The sequence below is a fragment of the Pleurodeles waltl genome, chromosome 12, assembly GCF_031143425.1.
Source record: "Pleurodeles waltl isolate 20211129_DDA chromosome 12, aPleWal1.hap1.20221129, whole genome shotgun sequence".
Lineage (NCBI taxonomy): Eukaryota > Metazoa > Chordata > Amphibia > Caudata > Salamandridae > Pleurodeles > Pleurodeles waltl.
In genome coordinates this window covers 654,243,144-654,253,787 of record NC_090451.1, presented here as the reverse complement: position 1 = coordinate 654,253,787, position 10,644 = coordinate 654,243,144, and the positions used below count along the sequence as shown (strand labels likewise).

Sequence of the window (10,644 nt, the reverse complement as noted above, 5' to 3'; positions counted from 1 at the left end):
ACGAGTGCCCCCAGTCTCCATAGGAGCCCACGTTAAATTTGCCTAAACTTTGACCTCTGCCCCAGCCGGCCCTGTGTTGCTGGTGGTTGGTGTTTGGGGTTAACTTGAACCCCAACCTGTGGACTTGCTAACCGCTGGAGAGTGGAACTGCAAGTCAAGTACTTACCTGTAAATCGTACTCTGTGCACACGATGTTTCACTTTGATATAGTATATACAGAGCCCTACATCTCAAATTCACATCCCAGCTATTACATCATGCGGTAAGCCAAAGCTTAGTGGCTTGTAACAAATAATGGTGAAAATGCCAAGATCTAGCAGGGCCAGGTTCAGGGCACTGAGAACGGTGCAGCCACTCTGACCTGGAAGGGTGTCACTGCCCTCAGGGTGGGGAGGGGGGGCTGTGTTTAACAATAACTTACAATTTATAATCACCTGCTGCAGAGTTCCTAGTGTGTCCAGCTTTCAGGCAGCCATAAAACTTTCAAGAAAACTTTTGTGATTGATGTTCCTACTAGAGAGAGAGATGAGCTTAGTCTCTTCCAGCTTATTCTGAACGAAGGAGTCGGTTTTCCCAGCCCACTAAAAATATGTATGCGATTCAGCAGCAGACAGTATCTCCTGCCATCTCTAGTTTTGCACCAGTGTTCGCTCTGTGTGCAGAGCTGACATTCAAGAGCTAAATTATTACTGTGATAAGTAAAGTTGCCTTACACAGTTCACCCATCACGAATAATAAACCGCCCCTGTCCAACAGAGGTCCCACTCGTCAAGTATGGGCTCAAGTTACAACGTTCATGGGGCAGAGCTGCAATGTTCATCTTACAGGCTCACTATCTTAAACTGCTTCTTAACTGCAGTGTCACTACTGACAGCCACCCCCTGCCCAGGCCCTACTTTTATCATTTGGGGTAAACAAAAAACTGAAGCTCTTTTTTTAGGTATTGCCTAGGCAACAATTGTGCTCTCACTCGAGACATGCAGTATCTACTTTGTGGCTTTTCACCATGCCCCTTGTTTTTCATTTATGTTTTTTTTTTTTTTTTTTTTTTAACTCTGCGGTTTGTGGGTGGTGAAACTGTCCCAATTTTCCCACCATTGTTGTTTTCGTTCCCACCCATGGAGACTGCCCTGTCACTGTTTTCTTTCTCCTGTGTGGATTTATGTTTTTTCACAGACTCTCTTCTTATTTGTTTGGCTTGCCAAGAGTGTTCTGTGAAAGTCAGGGTACTGTTCGGGTGGCACAGAACCGCCCTCCTTAATCATGGGGTGCCTTCCTCTGGTGATCTTTGCAGGGGTCAGGCAGGGATACAGCTCACACGAACTTGGCAGCTGATCTGTGACACCTACTCCTGAAGCCCCAGGCACACCTGTGGAGGTCGGTCAGAGCAGTCGATGTCTTCCAGAGACTCGTTCAGTAGTGTCACCCTGTGTACTGCATGCCCTTCTGCTCTCACACATTACAGCACTGTCGCCATCACTTGAGATGGGATCATGACCTCCATTGCGCCCTTCCAGTACTGTCACCCTTTGTACGTACTCCAGTTCTCACATACACTACAGAATCATGCCCGACATTCAGGGACACGGCACAGCCACGTGGTACTGTTTGCAGTTTAAATACTGTTTGTTTTTTAACCCCTGCTGTGCGGCCCACGTGCCGTGAGGCTTCGTCCCTGGCGCTACAGCCGCATAGCTGCTTTGAGGATCCCACATGGTATCACGTACAGTGCATCTGAAAGCTGCTTTATTTATACATGTATTTCAGGATTTGTGTCTGATCAGTGTTCGAGTCCTTGGTGCCTATATGTGGGGCACTGCAGGCTCACACCGTCAGAGGGTCAGCTTGCCAGAGACCACAGATGGTCATCTAAGTGTTTGCAGCACAACAAATGTCTTCTCCCTTTCAGCGCAGGCTTTGTTTACATAATCAGGAGCGCCTCAAGTGATAGATCGTAAATATAAAAAAAAAAAATCTAAATAATATATTTCTTTATATGCACCTCAAAGTGGAAAATTTGAATTTTCAATAAGGTTTAGTCTTTCGCCACATCTAGGTCACACGGAGTACAAGAGGAGCCAACAGGTCCAGTTGTAAGCAAAGTTTTCTTATTTTTTTTTGTTGTAATACTTAGTGTAATAGCCCAGATGCTTCTTACTGGACTTAGGGTGACCACCCGACTGTAAATTTCACATACCATCTGTTATTTGAGTGTCAAATTTATTGTCCATCACAATTCCTTTTAAGGACAGCTATTATCCATAATTCTGGGGATTTCAGCAATATGTGCTGCCCCCCTCCGAGAAGCCTAATTATTTGTAAATATAGGTTTACATTAAAATCAATGGGTGGGTGCATGGGAACGCCCATGAATCACCTACCTCAAGAAGGTAATGCAGGGTAGAGGTACGCCACTCATGTAGTGAAGCAGCATTTCAGTCACTTGCTGGGAAGGGAGTAAAGGTATTCTGGGAAACTATGTAGAGACTTAGTAAACTGTGTCAGCATGGAGTTTGTGGATATGCAAGTGAACAGGACATTCTGTGATCTGCAACGTGCATGTCTTATCTAGTATGTGCAGGTCTGACCCCTAGCAATTCACCATGCCACATAATTCCACTCCAAACCAATACAGGGATAAGACATTGTCAGTTACAACACCAATAGCTCAAAATCTCGCAAGTGTGAGACCTATGGGCATTGCCAATGCTTCTTGTAAGTCACCTTTAGGATAGACACTAGTCAGCCCCAAGGGCAGGGTATTCAAAAAGTTGGATATGGACTTTAAATTTAACAAATCCAGATACTGAACTCTTAAATTCATTCTTCACTACTGCAGGAACGATCTCTCCACTAAAACAGCACTGGAATTGCCTTAAAAGATGTCTGAAGTGTAATTCCAGTTGGGAAGAAAAACACGTGGAGTTAGGTGTTTCGACTTATGGTGAAGTAAGATTCAAATTAAGTCTGAAAAAGCCACTTTTATGAGGTTGGCATTTTCTGACCTTACACCATTCTGTGCCTTAGCCTTTCTATGAATACAAATCTGGGTTTGGCGGCAGCTAGCTACTCTGAACTTCCTTAAGACAGCAACAACAGGACTCTCAGCTGCATCTGCATACTGATGGGTTATCCCACTGGAGGTTAGGGCTCAAAACTTGGACTTCAAAAAGTGGTGTCCTGTCTCCTCATAAAGGACTGACCACCCCTTACAGACAGCATGCCAGACAGGGCTGGGATTTTTGCACTAAAGACACCCCCACTGAAGTATCCCCCACATGAAAGGTTTTTTGGGTATATGTACTGGACCCCAAACCCCTGAAAATCAGAAATCTACTGCAACAAGGACACTGCCAGGAGCGACTGGTGTTGCCAGGAGAGACTTCCACTCTGCACTGCCTTGCAGTGTTGGACTGCTGTGAACTGAAACCTTGCTGTTGCTTTTGCCTGCTGCATGTATCCTGCAGGAGAAAGACAACTCGTTCTGTCCCTGTCCCCAAAAACTCTCAAGGCTTGCACCCAGTGAGGCATCCGGAACATCAAAGACAGCATCTGCTCATTGAGCTAGCTCTGTACACCTTCCACTACCAGAGCGCCTCTCCCTTTAGAGGATCCAGTGCGAGTGAACTTGGGGAGTAAACTGTGTTCAACTTCTCCCAGGGCCACTGGACCAGGCCGATCTAAATTGTGCTGCAGCCAGCCTACACCAGAGAATGCAGGTGCTGTGTGCGAGGCTGCTGTAGCCACAACTGGCCAGTTTGGTGCCCCCACCTAGACAAGACTGTTCCAGAGCATCCTTTTCACTACCATGGACAGGCACCAGACGCGAGGCCCACTGGCATCAGAGTAGGTAAGCACCAATAGTCTTGCACCTACAAAGATCAGACACCACATCCTAATTGTCCACAGCCAAAGTACTGTCAGTCTGACTTCATCAGATACGCCAGTCTCCTGAACTCTCGGACCAGAGGTGGCTGCTGCAGGAGTTGCACTGTAATCTTGCTGAAAGAGGCACCCAAGGTTCTCTCAACTCAGCATCATCAACCAGGACTAGATTAGTGAACCCTTCAGTCTCCAGACCACCTGGGAAGCTAACTTCATTACTTCAGGACCCCAGCTGTCCAACGGTTTACCCTAAGTCCCTCGCCACACTCCCTTCTAATAACCTTAACCCCCGTAAAAGGAGCACCTGCATATATTCTTTAAAGCCTGACACTCTGTCAAGAGTGTCATACTAGGACAATGCAAGGCACACAAAAGATGGTTCCTTTGACTTCTGGGCACGGTTATTACAAACACTCCTGACATCGCAAGGGGCTTTACCAAATGTCTTGAATGTGTTGCATCTTGTGGCTCCAATTTATTCTTGAGCACCTAACTCTTGATTGGTTCATTGGATTTGTTGTTTTGATCTTGCTTTGATCAGATAAGTATTATCTATTTTTCTAAACTGGTATGGGGGTCTTTTTTGGTTTCTGTCAGTGTATTACTGTAATCGTCATACAAATTCTTTACACATTACCTTTGAAGTTAAGCCTGCCCGCTCTGTGCCATGTTACCAGCCTAGGTTGATTTATCTCGTGTATCTGACTTGCCTAGACTAGGACGGTGATCCCTACTTGGACACATTGGATTCTAAAGGATGCAGTATGTCAGGGCTGCCTTTTGGCACCCTTCTTGTTTATCAACTATCAATCTTTTGGAGTCTGTCCTTATCGAACATTATCTTGACATACTGAAACCAGAGCAATCTATGCAGTCCAGATTGCATGTACACCCAAAGCGATTTAACCCATTTAGGAATTTTTATTAAATGTGCCCCTTCGGTTAAAGATATTTTAATATGACTACTGCTGGTCTAAATAATTTTTCCTGTCACCTTGGGCCCATGCAATACAGACCATTCATTGTCTTTAAAGACAAGTTTATACCCATCTCAACCTTCAGCTGTGAGATTTGGGGTTAAGCCAATATAGGTAGGTGAATGCGAGTTCATGAGGGGTCTCGTAGGTGTTGGACATGGTACCCCACCAGATCAGCCATGGGGAATCGGATACAGGTTATATTGATAATTTGATCCACGCTCACAACTTGTTCAGTCTGGGTTAAGGAGGAGCTAAACTTGAATAGATTATATGGGAATGCTTGACCCTAAACAATAAGTTCTCTATACCCTGCCTACAATACACGAAGTCACATTTTAAAGCTCTCGGAAGGCCAGCCATTGACCAACCCCGAGGGAAGTACTAAAGCTCACATTGTTTGGCTGAAGCACACCTCTCTGGGTGGCAGCCAAAGGAGGCCTTTGCTTCAGCCAAGAATGCGAGCCAACAGTAGTAGGAGTCATCAGTTCCTGCCGCAGAACCCTCTTTCGCTAGAGATGCCTGCTCACCATCAAAGTCTGGGGTACTTTATCAGTTCTTTACACGCAAAAGGTGCTTGGTTTGAACTGACTGATGTACTGGCTAGTTTTATTTTTCTGTATATAGCTGTACTGTAGTGTTCCTTCGTTTGCTTACTGAATAGATATTAAGTATTTTTTAACTAGTATACTTTTATGATTTTACTAACGAAATTGAATAGGGTTATGATGATAGTGAACAAGTCAGAGACACCATGGCACTGTAGACTTAATTGTAAGCTTCCAGAGCTCAAGAACAACTCCCTCATACACACCAGCCTTATAGTCAGCTTGCATTTAAAGAAACTTTAGGGAGAATCAATTTTGTAAAATGAGGTCCCTACCCACCACAAAAAAGAGCTACATACTATATTGTAAAGATGGACCTGAATGCTATTTTTAAACTATCACCTCACAGGAGCGCCCCTCTGAGGAAAGCTTGATCACTCTTTGCCATTCTCTCCAATAAGCACAGACACAAGTTCAGTCCAATACTTTATTTTATAATAATGTGAAGCTGTGAAATGAGAAGGCCGTGCCACCAAAGATTTCCTTCAAGAGGCTTCCTGTGGGAGAAGAGTCACCTACAAGAAAACAAGAAGAAAGTGAGTGAGGGTAGCGACGGCCACCTTTAATGTTGGAGCATCCAAAATGATCGACTAAGGCTAACAGATCCTTTGCAGGTTTCCTCCGCAGTCTGCTGTAAACCAAGCAGCAGACATCTCCACCCCCACCCTCCCCCAACCTACAGTGAGAAGGCCCTCCCAAGCATGCCAGTGTATGAAAGGCATGTATAAAAATAGAGTATGAACAGGTCACTGCCTTGTGATCTGGCTTTAAATTGATGTTGCAAGTGGACACGTATACATAAACCCCTTTGGTTATCTTCACTCTTAAGCTACAGTTGCCGGGCCACCCTTGGCAAGCAGAGATTACAGCATCATCTTTCTTATCAAAGACAACCTTAAATGCATGCAGTACGTCTGCACGTAGGGTTGTAGACTTCACAACAACGTACAGATTGCAGTTTCTGGGAGTTACAAAGGATGGCCCAGCAACTCAAATTTCAAGGAGTGAAGATCAATTGGAGTCGCCTGCTTTGGAACACATTTCTTGGCTTGAGTCACAGTTTAGAGTTCCCTTTTCCTCCTGTAAAAAATATGGCAGGTTGCTTTCTTGGCTTTTTCAGTTCTCGTTTTCTTATTTCCCTGCAGCCTTGGTTAAGGCTTTAGCCAAGTGATTGAAAGCTAAAGGGAGGGAGAGGGTGTGGCGTAATGGCCTGAGCTGCTGACTTCAGAAATGGGGGCACCAGTTTCGAGTTTTGGCATCAGCTCAACCTGCGATTCTGGGTAAATAATCAAGCGGTGTGCCAACAATTCACCACCTTAGACCCTCACAGTTGACTTGCAGCACTTTACAAACCCTGTATTATAATAAAGCAAAACAGTTAAATAGCCGTTTCTTATTATGTGAGTCTTCATTCTTGGCGAGCTTCGTGGTCTGGACCATTAAACCCTTCTAGATTTAACCCCAAAACCACAACCTATTGCAAATCAGTAGGATCTGCTGGTCACAGCCCTGGTGCATCCCATCTGTTAGCTCTCAGGTGTATTCTCATGGCACAGTAGGCTCCTCTTAGTACACATTATATTCGTCCACATCCCCTCCACCTCCAGTCCTCAGCAATTTCGCTTTACTCATGCCATTCCTCCACCTCAAATATCTGATAAAAGCTACCATAACATGCAATCACATGTGTAACATACTTTTGCTTAGCGCATGTAACATACAATTTATGAACCCATAACTTACCTTTGAGAGTGCAGGCAGTGTTGGATGCAAAAACAGGTTTCACACAGCAAAGTGGACACTAGATCAGCTGCAGAAAACCACAAAAAAAATTAGAATCTAAAACCACTACGCACAGTTAATTTAGCAAAGATAAGTACAACAAAACTTTAGCAGCAAATAAACCAAATGGAAAGTGATTGATTTATCAAAATGTACATACAGCAAGACCGAAAGACTCCAGCTTTTGCCTCACTCCAAGGGTGCCACTTCTGCTAGTAGGGAGAAAATGTGACTGTGCGGTCTTTCAATCTCTTTTCATCTCTTGGATGCTTTAATTTGAGAGATTAGACCAATCTCTCCTACTTCTCAGTTGGCAGAAGTACCTACAGCCAGTTCACCCCTTGGGAACATCCCAAGAAAAACAGGTAGCCATGTGGCACAACAGACGGCCACGTGGGGCCCAGCTATGGTGCCAGTCAGGCTAGAACAGTGAGTTTGACGTTTTGACATTTATATTTTAATGACGGTAGGAAAGCAGAATCTAATATAAAGGGGAATAAACGACAGACGACAAGATGCAGGACAGAGGCTCGTCAGTTACTATGTAACTACATCACACAATTTAAATATTTTTGTTGGGTGTTAACAACACTCGGCACCCAAAGAGGTGTGTATCCTAAACCTCAGCAGCTCATGCAAGGTTTTTTAAACTTCTGCCCGCTTGATCGTTTGAAAATCTTACGCTCCACCCACTGACCAAGATACGCCCGAGAATGTATGGGCTAGATCTTCTTCGCTGTGCTCCAGTCCAAAATTCCTGTGTTCATAATATCAGTTTTATTTTTATTTAAGTTTAAACATTCTGGCATTTGTTTTGGAAATTGAGTAACGAAAATAAAGTCGGCATTCCTGGGAGAGGCCACAGGGAACGGTCCTGTACAGTAAGCAACGTGTACCTTTCCCCCGATTAGAAGGTCAGTGTAAGTAGGTTATTGAGTTGAGAGCGTGCACTTAAGCGCAAGGGCAGAGATATAGCAATAAGAAGATAATGGCTGAAACGTGCAAACTTCAGGGCCTTTAACAGCACTAGTGCACGTTGATAGGAGTTTTACCAGTTTAACTAGATTTTTTTTTTTTTTTAAGTGGGCAAGTTCATCCTTCAGCCAGCCAAGTGAATTTACATTACCAGGTATTTTCATTTAACAGTGATTTTGTAGCCTCCCAAAAAAAGTAGGTCTAAAATACTGTCAGTCAGAAATTGAAAGACTTGGAACTGCCGGTTCTACTGCACCTGATACCTCTCATCAAAAAGAAAGAACATTTAGGCCAAAGCAGCAGCCTATCGGAGCAGACCACTCAATTTGGGGAGTAAGTGGACAAGCAAATCGAAAGAATTCCACTTCAGTACATCCCCACCTCTTTCAAAGAGGAACTGAACTCACTGATATGAGAAACTCGGAAAATAAGTAACACGAGTCAAAGAACCAACTACAAATCTGCGGGAAATGAAAGACCGGTTTCAATGCTCTCCTCCTGTAAAAGAAAAACAGGATCTCTCAACACAGCGGCCCCGAGACAACCGTCTCAAAGAGAAACGTACACCCCACACAAACACAAGCTACCAACTGTAGTATCTTACAATGGTCCAAAGCCGAGGAGAACCCTGCAAGGAGGAATATTTTCAACAACTCAGAGCAGGATTTAGGAAACTGTACCCTGGAGCAGTGAACACCAACAGCTGCAAAAAAAAAAGCGTATTTAGAGTACCACCTCCCCAGATTCATAATAAGCGCTCCTCCCCCTTGAGGGGCCTCCCCCACGTGCTACCTCTGGCCCCAGGGCTCTAGGCACTCCGGAGCCTGTGGTAAATGTCCTTGCAGAAGACGCCTCATTTGAGCAGCTTCTTAATTAACATTTGTACCTTACAGCCAGGGACACGGGCTTCAGTTATCACCTTGAGAGCGAAAACCCCCAACTGTATTAATGTACAACATAATCATAAAATTGGTTTTAGTTTAAACAGTCAACCGTCCGCACAAGCTCCCTCCACCCGCAAGTTCCATGTTCTATAAAAACGCTCCCTCTTACTCCGGGGACTCCGGTTCCAAGAACAAGCATAGCAAACTCAAAGAAAGCGAACTTTCAGTGTCCGTCCTCTGCAGTTCGTGTTACACCGCGATTCACTCTTGCGAGACCGGACACAGCTGCACCGTATTTGTAAGTGAGAGTAATTTACCCCCCCCCCGCATACTTTCTTGCTATAGAGTTCAGAGAACTCCCATTTCCCCCGAGACCAGCGCTTCCCTTCCAGGTCTCACCCCAATAGGATTTTTTGCAGTTTCTTACACTGAACTACAAGTCCCAGAATGCAAACTTGTGTGAATAACTAAAATAAGGTACCGTTAAACTAGTCATCTAGCCATAGCTAAACGGAAAAAGATATTTAGGTTTTATTGAAGAAATAAAGTGAAGCTGTTGGCAATGGAGAAAACACTTTTCATAGTAAACCCCACATTACGAACACGTAAAGCTAAACTGACCCGAAAACGGCCAGAATTGAAACGCATAGAAGCCAAAAAAAAATCGTTTAAACGTTTTGTTCAGAAAAAGTTAACTTTACTTGAAATATTAACAAACCAAGAGCAAGACAAAAATTAAAACACACAATAATCAATTTGAAAAGTGGAGCTCTAACAGCTTCGCAGAGACAAACATCTCCTGCAGGCTCCACAGGGATTATGCAAAGAAAAACAAAAACCTGCCAAACGAACGAAGATTTACAATGTATTTAACATTAAGAACCCCCCCACCTCTCGTCTGCCCAGCCTCAGCCTCCCTCCGAACTCTTCTTCGAGGAAACAGGAGCATCAAAGTCCTAAACTACCAATCAAGAGAATTACAGGCACCACAACCACGTGGGGCGCTCGGTGAGCGATAAAACTAAGCATTATCGCTAAAATTTAAACTTTACACACAGATAAAAACTTACACGCGAGAACCACAACTTCTAAAGCCAAAAGGACCACATCTTACATCCACGGCCTGGGGCGGCAGTGCGGTACGTGGCCACCTTTGGACAAATCAAAGGCTCTCAGATTATTACAAGTTACGCCTACTTTGGTCATGTGACAACCTCCCAGCCAATCCAAAGCTTCTGTGGGATCTTGACTGCACCAAAGAGAAACAGGTGGAAGCGGGAAAGGCGGCCGCCAGGTGAACAGTCCGGGTGTCATTGATTGGCTGCTGAGTGAAAGCGGGTTCTGTGATTGGATGGGTGGTGTTCGGCCGCGCGCACCAGCTGGGTGTGTCTGTCTCCACGAGGCTTCTGGTACCTGTAGTGGGCAGGTGACAGCCGCATGGGCGAGACTTATCACTGGGGGCCTTTAACTCTGCGGGTCGTTAATGTGAAAAGGGGCTTTTCTCGTGCACAGTTTATATCCTGGCGCTGTAGG

General features: G+C 44.7%; 1 long non-coding RNA gene across 1 annotated transcript; it reads right to left on the bottom strand.

Annotated features, from left to right (window-relative positions):
* Positions 1-5,883: 5,883 nt before the first annotated feature.
* Positions 5,884-10,387, bottom strand: LOC138267701 (uncharacterized). The gene is made up of 3 exons (XR_011199852.1): positions 10,182-10,387; positions 7,214-7,280; positions 5,884-5,985 (listed from the first exon to the last, which is right to left on the bottom strand). It is a non-coding gene; the product is annotated as an uncharacterized lncRNA (long non-coding RNA).
* Positions 10,388-10,644: the final 257 nt, after the last annotated feature.